General features: G+C 34.8%; 2 non-coding genes across 2 annotated transcripts; one reads left to right on the top strand and one right to left on the bottom strand.

Annotated features, from left to right (window-relative positions):
* Positions 1-415: 415 nt before the first annotated feature.
* Trnae-cuc (transfer RNA glutamic acid (anticodon CUC)) lies at positions 416-487 on the top strand. Its single transcript has one exon. It is a non-coding gene; the product is annotated as a tRNA-Glu (tRNA).
* A 5916-nt stretch (positions 488-6403) lies between these two features.
* On the bottom strand, positions 6404-6475 carry Trnae-cuc (transfer RNA glutamic acid (anticodon CUC)). The gene has a single exon. It is a non-coding gene; the product is annotated as a tRNA-Glu (tRNA).
* Between the last annotated feature and the right edge of the window lie 3987 nt (positions 6476-10462).

Below are 10462 nucleotides of genomic sequence, written 5' to 3'. Positions count from 1 at the left end.
CTAAAAACATGAGTATTTTCCTTCGATTGGCATGCAATTTTAAAATACATATGTAACCAAAGTGGTGAAGGGTATCATATAGTCGGCCCAGTCCGACTTTACTGCTTTCCTTACTGGTTCCAATTAATTTTGTTAAGTCATGCTGTGCTCAGGCATACGGGCATGTCCAATTTAATATGATGAAGAATTTATATTCTTTAAGGAGTCTCCGATGAATATTTCGATGTTTTGCAGCTGGAATCTCAAATTTAGTACACACTTCACCTCATAATGTATGGTATAAAAATGATGCCACATCTTCAGAATTCCTACAACATCAGAACCACTCAAACATCCAAGAATGTGTGCATCATGCTAAAAATAAATTTCCACATGATCATATTCAATAATCTTGTCCCCCACCAAACAAACAAAATCCCGTATTGTCTAGTGGTTAGGATATCCGGCTCTCACCCGGAAGGCCCGGGTTCGATTCCCGGTACGGGAAGTACCATCTTTTTTTTTCTAAAAAACTAAGTAAATATATTGGGATTACTTCCCCTCTAGTTAATATGTATATGTGTGTAACTTCAAACTCACTATTTATTTTTCATTTCATTCAATCATTTCATTATGGCATTGTGATAATTTTTACTTTCATTTTGAAATAATTTTCTATTCGAAGTGAGAAAAAAATGACCAACAGCCGGCGACATAGTAATCCAATACGTATGCACATACATATGTATGTAGTAAGTAAATTGAAATACATTCGTCCACGACAATAGATTACCAACATTTTGACATAGTTTTCCGTGCCATTTGTTTGTAAAAAAATGAAAATTTATACTTATGTCCGTCATATAAAAAGGTGACGTGACGATATTTCTTGCATTTTCCCTGGTTTGCATTCCCAGCTTGTTTGTTGGTTGGGCGATAACTTGCGTGCAGACATAACCATGCGTTTCTAACCGGGTTTTTTGGGGAGGGAACGCCGTCTGTTGCAGATTTTATTTTCTACATGAACACCTTGTTATGCCATACCAACAATAACAATAATAATTGAAATGGAGATTGTGTGGTTTTCATGAAAAAAAAAACGAAATATGGTGCAGTAAAATGATAACATTTTAAGTGAATAATTATTATGAATTTATGAACCACAGAAAAACTAGAGCATACTTTTAGGCGTTGTGTGAAAAGATCTAGATAATGGGGGTTAACCAAAATGAATGAATGCATTTATATATTTATTATGCGAAATAAAAAGAAAATTAATTTAGTATTTAGGGTTATTTGCCGTTCCCTTTGCAAGGTATCGAAATATTTCCCGGAAACCCCATAAAGTAATATATTCTTGATCAAAATAAAATTCTATGTCGATTTATGCGTGTCCGTCTGTCTGTTGGGAACCACGATGCTGATGGCAATATTTGAGAGAGAGCCTTCAAATTTTGCACTGGCATTTCTATTACTCCTAGGATGGTTTCTATGTCGATTTATTCGTGTCCGTCTGTCTGTTGGGAACCACGATGCTGATGGCAATATTTGAGAGAGAGCCTTCAAATTTTGCACTGGCATTTCTATTACTCCTAGGAAGGTTGGTAATGCAAATGGGGTATATCGGTCCAAGCTTTTGTATAGCCTCCATATAACATTACCCTCAAATATTAGGTTATGGGCATTTTGACATGTTTTTCAACAGAATGGTCTGTAATTATGTACTTTTGGCAAAGACATAAAAGTATAAAGATAGGACAATTGATACATAAACAATTTCCATAAACATTCTAAGCGCTATATAGAAAGCTTATTAAATAAAAATATATATTTTGAGTGCAGATCTCTGATTTTATTTACGCTTATTGCCGTTTTTATTGCTAACATTCCCGAGTTCAGTATTTTGGGATTTTTTGACACGTTTTTCAACTAAATCAGCTGTAATTTGATATTGATTGACTCAATTTGGTTATCAAATCTGCCTACGAAAAATGATCAATATTGGCCCTGTTTCGGGCTAGCCCCCATATAACGGTAACCCCTAATATTCGGTAGTTTGATGGTTTTGGGCACATGTTCCTACTAAAAATTATCAGTATTGGTCCAGCTTTTAAGGACGACCCATAATACACTACATTCCAAATTCCGGTATTTTTGGGGAGCTTGAGCACGTGTTTCAACCAATTTGGAAGCAATGCAATATTTTGGATTCTCGTTGAGTAGAAAATGTCCCTAACAAAAATTATCATCATTGGCCCATGTTTCCGGCCCATTAGTCGGTATTTTGGGGGTATTGGACATATTTTTGTTTTAACCGAATTGACACTAATTTTATTTCTCTCTCAGGTTCTCATAGGGTGTCATATCATCCAACTAAAATGATCAATATTAGTTCACATTTTAGGGAATGCCCCATATAACACTACATCCCAAATTTCGGTATTTTGTGGTACTTGGGCACTTGCTTCAGCCAAATTAGTTGTTATTTTATATTCTCATTGAGTCTCCCTACCAAAAATGATCAACATTGGCCTATTTTTCCGGGTAGTCCTTTTATAATGGTAACCCACATTATTCGGCATTTTGGGGGGTTTTGACCATGGTTTTTTACCGGATTGGCTCTAATTTGATTTCAGATTATCATGGCGTATCAAATCTTCCTACCAAAAATGATCAATATTAGTTCACTTTTTAGGAAATCTCCCACATAACACATTATCGAGATTGGCCGAAGTTTCAGGCAGCCACCATATTTTGGGGTGTTAGGACATGTTTTTCACCAAAATCGTTCTAATTGGAATTTCGAAATTCCTATGGGGCATGAAACCGTCCAACCAAATATTATCAATGTCAATTTACTTTTTGGTATAGCTCACATAGAACGGAAACATCCCATTTTGGTATTTCGAAGACTTAAACCGCATTTTTCGCCCGTCGGGGCTATGCGGTGTATATATATATATCTCCACCTAAAAGTTCCGCTTCTTTTTTGGATTTTAATAAATGTTTAACAGATTTTTCTCTTGGAGTGGCTACAATTTGACATATCGGATTCCTGGCATAAATGGACATACAGCAGTGACATAAATGGACATACAGCAGCTCTGCATTATCTGTGTATTCGGAGGTAATGCATACAATATAATTCAATTTGCTTCGCAAAACTGACTAAACTCCATTGTCATATGAGATTTATAACAATGAATAAAAAGCAAAATCGGCCGTTGCACATTGTTCTCATTAAGTCAATTGTTCACTCCATTTACTACATATGCAAAAAATGTTTCAGATACCATCCATCCTATTTTTGACTTACCGAGGAACCATTTTTCAGGGATACTGTTTATAACGTCCTTTGGTGACTGCACGTATGGGAATACTACCATTGGGTGTACTGTTTTGCCGTTCGCCGAAAAAAAGCAAGTAGAACAGATACAGTTTCTTTTTCATTCATTTATGGAATACACATTGTGGTATCCTTTTGTAGACAAAACTTTACTTGTTTTGGGATATATGCAAAATCTTGTTTCGTCCCCGTTAAATATCCTTAGGAAATCATCTAAGCTATTTCCACCAAAAATTGATTTTGTATCACTCTGATGTCGACTAAATCGTTTTCTATATATTTTCCTAAAGACGGCATCTATTAAAATAAAATTAATAAAATTATTATAAAAAGTTATCTCTTCAGATCTTTAGTTTTACTTATATTTAGTACCACAATTACATATATTTGGTTGGGGAAAAAGAAGTCCATTTTTTCGGCAGAAATGTCAATAAAATCGAAGAAATGATCGAAGTCGACCATAAAACTGCTTTAAACCATTTACACAAGGCTGGAATCAAACAAGAAGCTCAATGTTTGGGTGCCACACCAATTAACAGAAAAAATAGGATGGATCGAATTTCTTAAACGGATGGTGACTGGAGATGCGCAAACGATCGTGGTCAAAGTGCGGTGAAGTTCCTCAAATGGTGGCCAAACCAAGACTAACAGCCAGGAAGGTTCTCCTATGCATTTGGTGGGACTGGGTTTATTAATTTTAAGTTCCTTCCATAGATAGAATTTGACCAGAAATATCCGGAATTGGCCAACAGGAGAGGTGTCAGGTTCCACCATGATAACCCTAGGCCACACACATCTACAGTGACTCGCAAGAAACTTCGGGAGCTTGGTTGGGAAGTTTTAATGCATCTGCCATACAGTCCGGACTTGGCATCAAGCGATTATCATCTTCTATAGTTTTTTGCAGGACTTCTATGAGATACGCATTATAAAGTTACCTTTAAAATGGCAACAAATCACAATTCGGACATTCTGAAGCATGTTATATAAAGTCCTATAGTTAATATAAAAATAATGAATTTATTTTCCCCCAACCTAATATTTATTATTAATTTACAAAAGTCTCGCATGTTAGAATCCCAATTTCCGTCGCACAGTGGGTTAGAGTACCATGTTTTCTTGGATCAAATCAGGGAAGCTATGTTAGAATATTTTTTCTTTATTTTTCAGTTAATACCATTTAAATAAGTTAAAAAAAATGTTTTCTAAGTATATTTGAGTATAATTTTAGTAAGTAGTGCCAAATATCAGTGTAGGTATATAGTGCAAGGAGTACAATATGATAACATAAACATTGAATTTTATACATCTTAAAGTTAATCATCCACATCGTCATCATCCGCAGCCGGGGATGGTCCGTATGACGAATTTTCAGGTTTTCGACTGTCAAAAAGGTGTAAACGTCGAAAACGACACATACGTGTATAAAATGTAGTAAACGTCATTTATTTCAATATTATCACCATATACAGTCATTTTCAAGAACATATATTATTTTTACTGTATATCTGGCTATTCTTTACTAGAACTGATAAAAAATTCCGAATTTTTTTTAAGAAAAAAATTTTGATATTCGATATGAATTTGAGTAAAGCATACGTTATTTCCAACTCGATAAATGTTAATAGCCATTTTATAAAAAACATAATGGTTTTGAGTGGGTGTATGTCATTTACGTCACTGTTTCTCACAGGCCACCTCTGTCCGCAGCATCACCAACTTCTGATAATTGCTCAATATGTAAAAGGGCATTTGACACAATTTCGGGTCCGTGAATAAAAAACTTGTGCAAAGTGGTAGGCATATTATACAAAGGATACGTTTCAACAAAAAGTCGTCCTGTATTGTGTGCATATATTTGAAATTTTTCATTATTAATCTCATGGCCACTGGATACAGCTATAACCGACACGTGCATTTTTATTAAATTAACATATATTTTTGTTATTTCGGCAGATTTTTCTATTTGTTAAAACAATGAATATTATTAAAATAAACAAAAACAAAATATTATTGTAACAAAGAATATCATTAAAAGAAACAAAAATAACAACAATAAAATAATTAGAAAAAATAACATGAAAAACAAGAAAACACAACACTCAACAACAGCACCAGCCACGAGATCAATGTGACTTTTAGCTAATTTGACTGCTACAACACTTGTATTAAACAACGCATAGCTTCTAAAAGGCACAAAAGGGCAGCGTAAAATTTTGCAATATAACACAGATTTATGTCCTCTTTAATATAAACCAAAAATTATGACACGAATGTGGACGAATAATAACTATTTATCCATTTAAAATATAAAAATATTAATTTTTTTGGCATTTTCAATATAAATAACTAAATCTTAATCACTTCCAAACACAATTTCATACTCAAATGTTAACGAAGTATTTGCAAAATAACCTAAACTTCATGGTTCCGTTGAAAAATGTTTAACTTTTACAATACTTTTTAAAATAAATAAAATTTTCTACGGGAACGTTTTCACTTTTTTCAGCCTTTTTTGGCACAAAAATTTGTATGAAGTTTGACTTTGAAGTTTCACTACAAAAACACCAGTCCACTTTTGACATTAATTTCAACGACAAATGATGTAGAATTTTATATACTTTAACCGTGTGCAAAAAATTTTAACGATACTTAAAATTTAATTTTTTAATTAATCCAAGGAAACAGGGTATTCTAACCCACTGTGCGTCGGTTCGATTTGTGCCGCGTTTCACCGGTACCAATTAACGACTCCAGTCGGGTATTTTGTTATCTCTTTAAAACCTGGAGGCATATCCTCCTTCATAGAAAGTGGAGTATCTAATTGAATAGAAGGTATATGACCATAAACCATATGCGCGAAATAAACGAGGTTTTCTTATATTTTTTTCCGTTAGTTCGATAAGTTCGTGGCAAGTTAAGCGAAAGCTTAACACAGCGCCATTTTGTACTTTTTTAAGCCCGTAGGCGTGATTAACTCTTTAAATGTGTCTTTCTTGTGAGCCGTCCGAAGACGAACTGCAATCGGGTATTATAAACAAAGTAATTAAATAAAACAAAAAATTAAAAAATTCATATTTCCCGTACCGGGAATCGAACCCGGGCCTTCCGGGTGAGAGCCGGATATCCTAACCACTAGACAATACGAAAATTAAATCAAAAAGAATGAATAACGCCAACGGAACAGACACGCTTCTTTAAACAAATAAATCTACAACAACAACAAACATCACGAAATAAAACAAGTTTTCTTTTATTCACTCTTATGTTTGCTTGTTTGTTTTGCTGCTAGACATTCTCGGCATTGCTGGCAAAACAATTCATTCATAAGCAGTGTTGTCAAGGGGTGCAGCAGGGGTAAGATAGACCAACGGCCTCGCTTGCCCATAAGCAACTATCACGTGCTTACAAAATATTTATAAATAGTATTTCAAATTTTCACTTTGTTATTTAAGTGGAAAATTACGTTCGAAATACATACAATACTGTGTCGAATGTGGTGTGTGCCCGGTGGTGCACCTATCGACAATTACTTTGAAGTTCATAAAAAATAAACTGCCAACAAATGAAATAAAATGTGTAACTCTTTTTTTCGATTTTCTGCCCCGACGACATTCTGTGTGGCACAATGACGCGCCGCATCAATTTGATGCCCAATAATAACAATAATGAAATAAAGAAGAAGGATTCGTGCAATATGGTCGTTAACTTTTTGACCAAGTTCCAGATCATATACTATTCAGTAAGTGAATGAAGATTACCTGGCGCGTTTTTGAGACTTTGGTCTAGTGAATGAAGTGGAATTTTGAAGTACAGACATAGGAATAGTGTGGATAATTTAAATAAGTACAATATAAAATGCGAATCAAGGATTTTTATACCCTTCACCACACTGTGGTATGTCTTTGTGTATATGTTTGTAACAGGCAAAAGGAAACGAGATAGACCCATAGTTCCTTTTGAGAATATGCATAGAATCACTTTCTGAGTCGATTTATGCATGTCCGTCCGTCTGTCCGTCTGTTGGTGTTAAATTGTAAACAAAGTACAGGTCGCATTTATAATCCGATTTGGATGAAATTTGGCACAGCTCATTTTTTGGCCCAAGAACAAACCCTATTGAAATTGGGAAAATCGGTTCAGATTTAGATATAGCTCCCATATATATTTTCGTCCGATTTCATGTAAATGGTGCACCAAAGCCCCTATATATACTTCGATTTGCACGAAATTTGATATAACGTACTGAATTGAGCCTAGAGTGATCTCTGCCAAGTTTTGTGAAAATCGGCTCAGATTTAGATATAGCTCCCATATATATTTTCGTCCGATTTAATGAAAATGGTGTACCAAAGTCCCCATATATCTTTCGATTTGCACGAAATTTGGCACAGCGTAATGAATTAGGTCAAGAATGATGTGTGTTAAGTTTCCTGAAAATCGGTCCAGATTTAGATATACCTTCCATATACATCTTCGTCCGATTTAATGTAAATGGTCCACCAAATACCCTATATATCTTTCGATTTGTACGAAATTTGGTATAGTGTACTGAATTGGGTCTAGAATGATGTGTGTTAAGTTTCCTGAAAATAGGTCCAGATTTAGATATAGCTCCCATATATAATTGCGTCCGATTTCATGTAAATTGTGTACCAAAGTCCCTATATATCTTTCGATTTGCACGAAATTTGGTAAAGCGTAATGAATTAGATCTAGAATCATGTGTGTTAGGTGTCGTGAAAATCGGTTCAGATTTTGATATAGCTCCTATATATTTTTTCTTCCGAGTGTATGTAAATTGTGCACTAAAGACCCAAAGTTTGTCTGATTGCCACACAATTTGGTACAATTTTCTGTAGTTTATATAAGTTAATCTCTGACAAGTCTCATTGAAATAGCTTCACGTTATATATATATATATATATATATATATTATTGATCGGAATATAATTCGATTTACCCATGTCCGTATGTCTGTCCATCTATTGAAATCGCGATAGAGATCATACACATCTCAGTATCCAAAATTATTAATATTGACCTTAGTTTCAAGGTAGCCCCCATATAACGGTACCCGCCAATAATCGGTATTTGGGGAATTTTGGGCAGGTTTTCCAACCGAACTGGCTGTAATTTTGTAATTTGGGATCTCATTGTATAGCACACTTCCGTATTAAATTGTTTTTTAACTATTGACCCACGTATAGGGTAGGGTAGCCCCCATAATATGGTATCCCCCACAATATGGTATCCCCCACCCTTTCCCAATAAAGGGATTTTTGACACGTTCTTCGATCAAATTTGCTCCATTTTGGCACTTTGGGTTCTCGTAGCGGTATCACCACATCTCCGCACTAAAAATTATCGCTATTTTCGATAATTTTGAAAACGTTTGTTAACCGAATTGGCTGTAATTAGGTATATTTTTTCCGTTTACTCTATGCATCCATATACGACTTTCCCGCAGTATTCAATTCACAGACAAACATATGCTATCCCGGTTAACATGTATGATTCTATATCGACTTAACGTGTCTAATAACACAACAGCTGTTTAAATAAACACACACAAATTGTTGTTGGCTTGTTGCCGTTGCTAATATTATTAGTGGGCCAGGTTATAGTAACACCCCCATAACCTTTTTGTTTCCTCGGTCTATTTTCCTTTCCCTGAATTTTATTTTTTTATTTCGTTATAACCCCAACAGTTCCACCTCTCATCTCAATTAATGTGACCTCCCACTTGTTTACCTTTGTTTGTTGTTCTATGTTATTCAGTTGTTGTTGTTTTTTCTATCGCTTTAGTCAACAACAGCAACATTCAACAATTTCGCCGAACAGTAGCAGTCGATACACGCTCAAAGGACAATAAGTAGAGAAGTTGGAAAAAAGAACACACCTTTGTCTCCCCGCGCCCTCAGGCAAACAAACCCTTTTTTCCTTCGTTCTGTATCCCGTTGGCAATGGGGGGACACGGCGAACGTTCATGCATACGTCCTGTGTGTTTTTCGGGGACCGTTAAGGCTAACATTTTCTAATAAAAATTCTTTGTGATTTGTATTTTATTTCCATTAATAACAAATAGGCATGCAATTGCTTTTGCTGCAGGTTTTCCATACTCTGTTTACCCCTCCTGTGTTTCTCTACTCGTAACACTAAAAATGTCATGCACTGAACATTTCGTGTGATCCTTTTGTTATATGTTGTTGTATATGAAAGGGAATTGTTAAAGCTATACACGAGGATTCACGTGATTACGAGTGATGTCGTTATTTGTTGTTGTTATTATCCTTTTTATATTGGTCACTAATGGAAAATGTTTTTAGGAATTTAAGAACGGTTTTCCGGAAAGGATTAAATTATTAAAGTTCCATTGTTTCAAATCCACAGATAATTTAATTTGTAAATACAAAAATATAACCATAAGGTCTTCACGTGATTTTGGAGTATCTCAATATTGGTCCAGGTTTGCTTATAGCTCCCTTTTAAAGGCAAATCTTTATTTTCGGTTTTTATGAAGTTTCCAATCGAACTGGCAGTAGCTTAATATATATATATGCTCAGTATATTGAAAATATTTATGCTGAATATGCATAGAATCACTTTCTGAGTCGATTTAAGCATGTCCGTCCGTCTGTCCGTCCATTTATTTTTGTACAGCACAGGTCGCATTTATGATTCGATTTTGATGAAATTTGACATAGGTCACTTCTTTGGCCCAAGGACGAACCCTATTTTAATTGGAAAAAATTGGTTCAGATTTCGATATAGCTCCCATATATATTTTCGTCCGATTTAATGTAAATGGTGCACCAAAGTCCCTATACATCTTTCGATTTGTACGAAGTTTGGCACAGTGTAATGAATTAGGCCTAGAATGATGTGTGTTAAGTTTCCTGAAAATCGGTTCAGATTTAGATATAGCTCCCATTTATATTTTCGTCCGATTTAATGTAAATGGTGCACCAAAGTCCCTACATATATTTCGATTTGCACGAAATTTCGCACAACGTAATGAATTAGGTCTGGAATGATGTGTGTTAAGTTTTCTGAAAATCGGTTCAGATTTAGATATAGCTCCCATATATATTTACGTCCAATTTAATGTAAATGGTGCACCAAAGTCCCTATACA

This window comes from Musca vetustissima, unplaced genomic scaffold (assembly GCF_032173495.1).
Source record: "Musca vetustissima isolate MV318-11 ecotype Yass unplaced genomic scaffold, APGP_CSIRO_Mvet_v1 utg39406, whole genome shotgun sequence".
Taxonomy (NCBI): Eukaryota; Metazoa; Arthropoda; class Insecta; order Diptera; family Muscidae; genus Musca; species Musca vetustissima.
The sequence above is the reverse complement of the archived record's forward strand: the minus strand, read 5'-3'. Positions and strand labels throughout refer to the sequence as shown.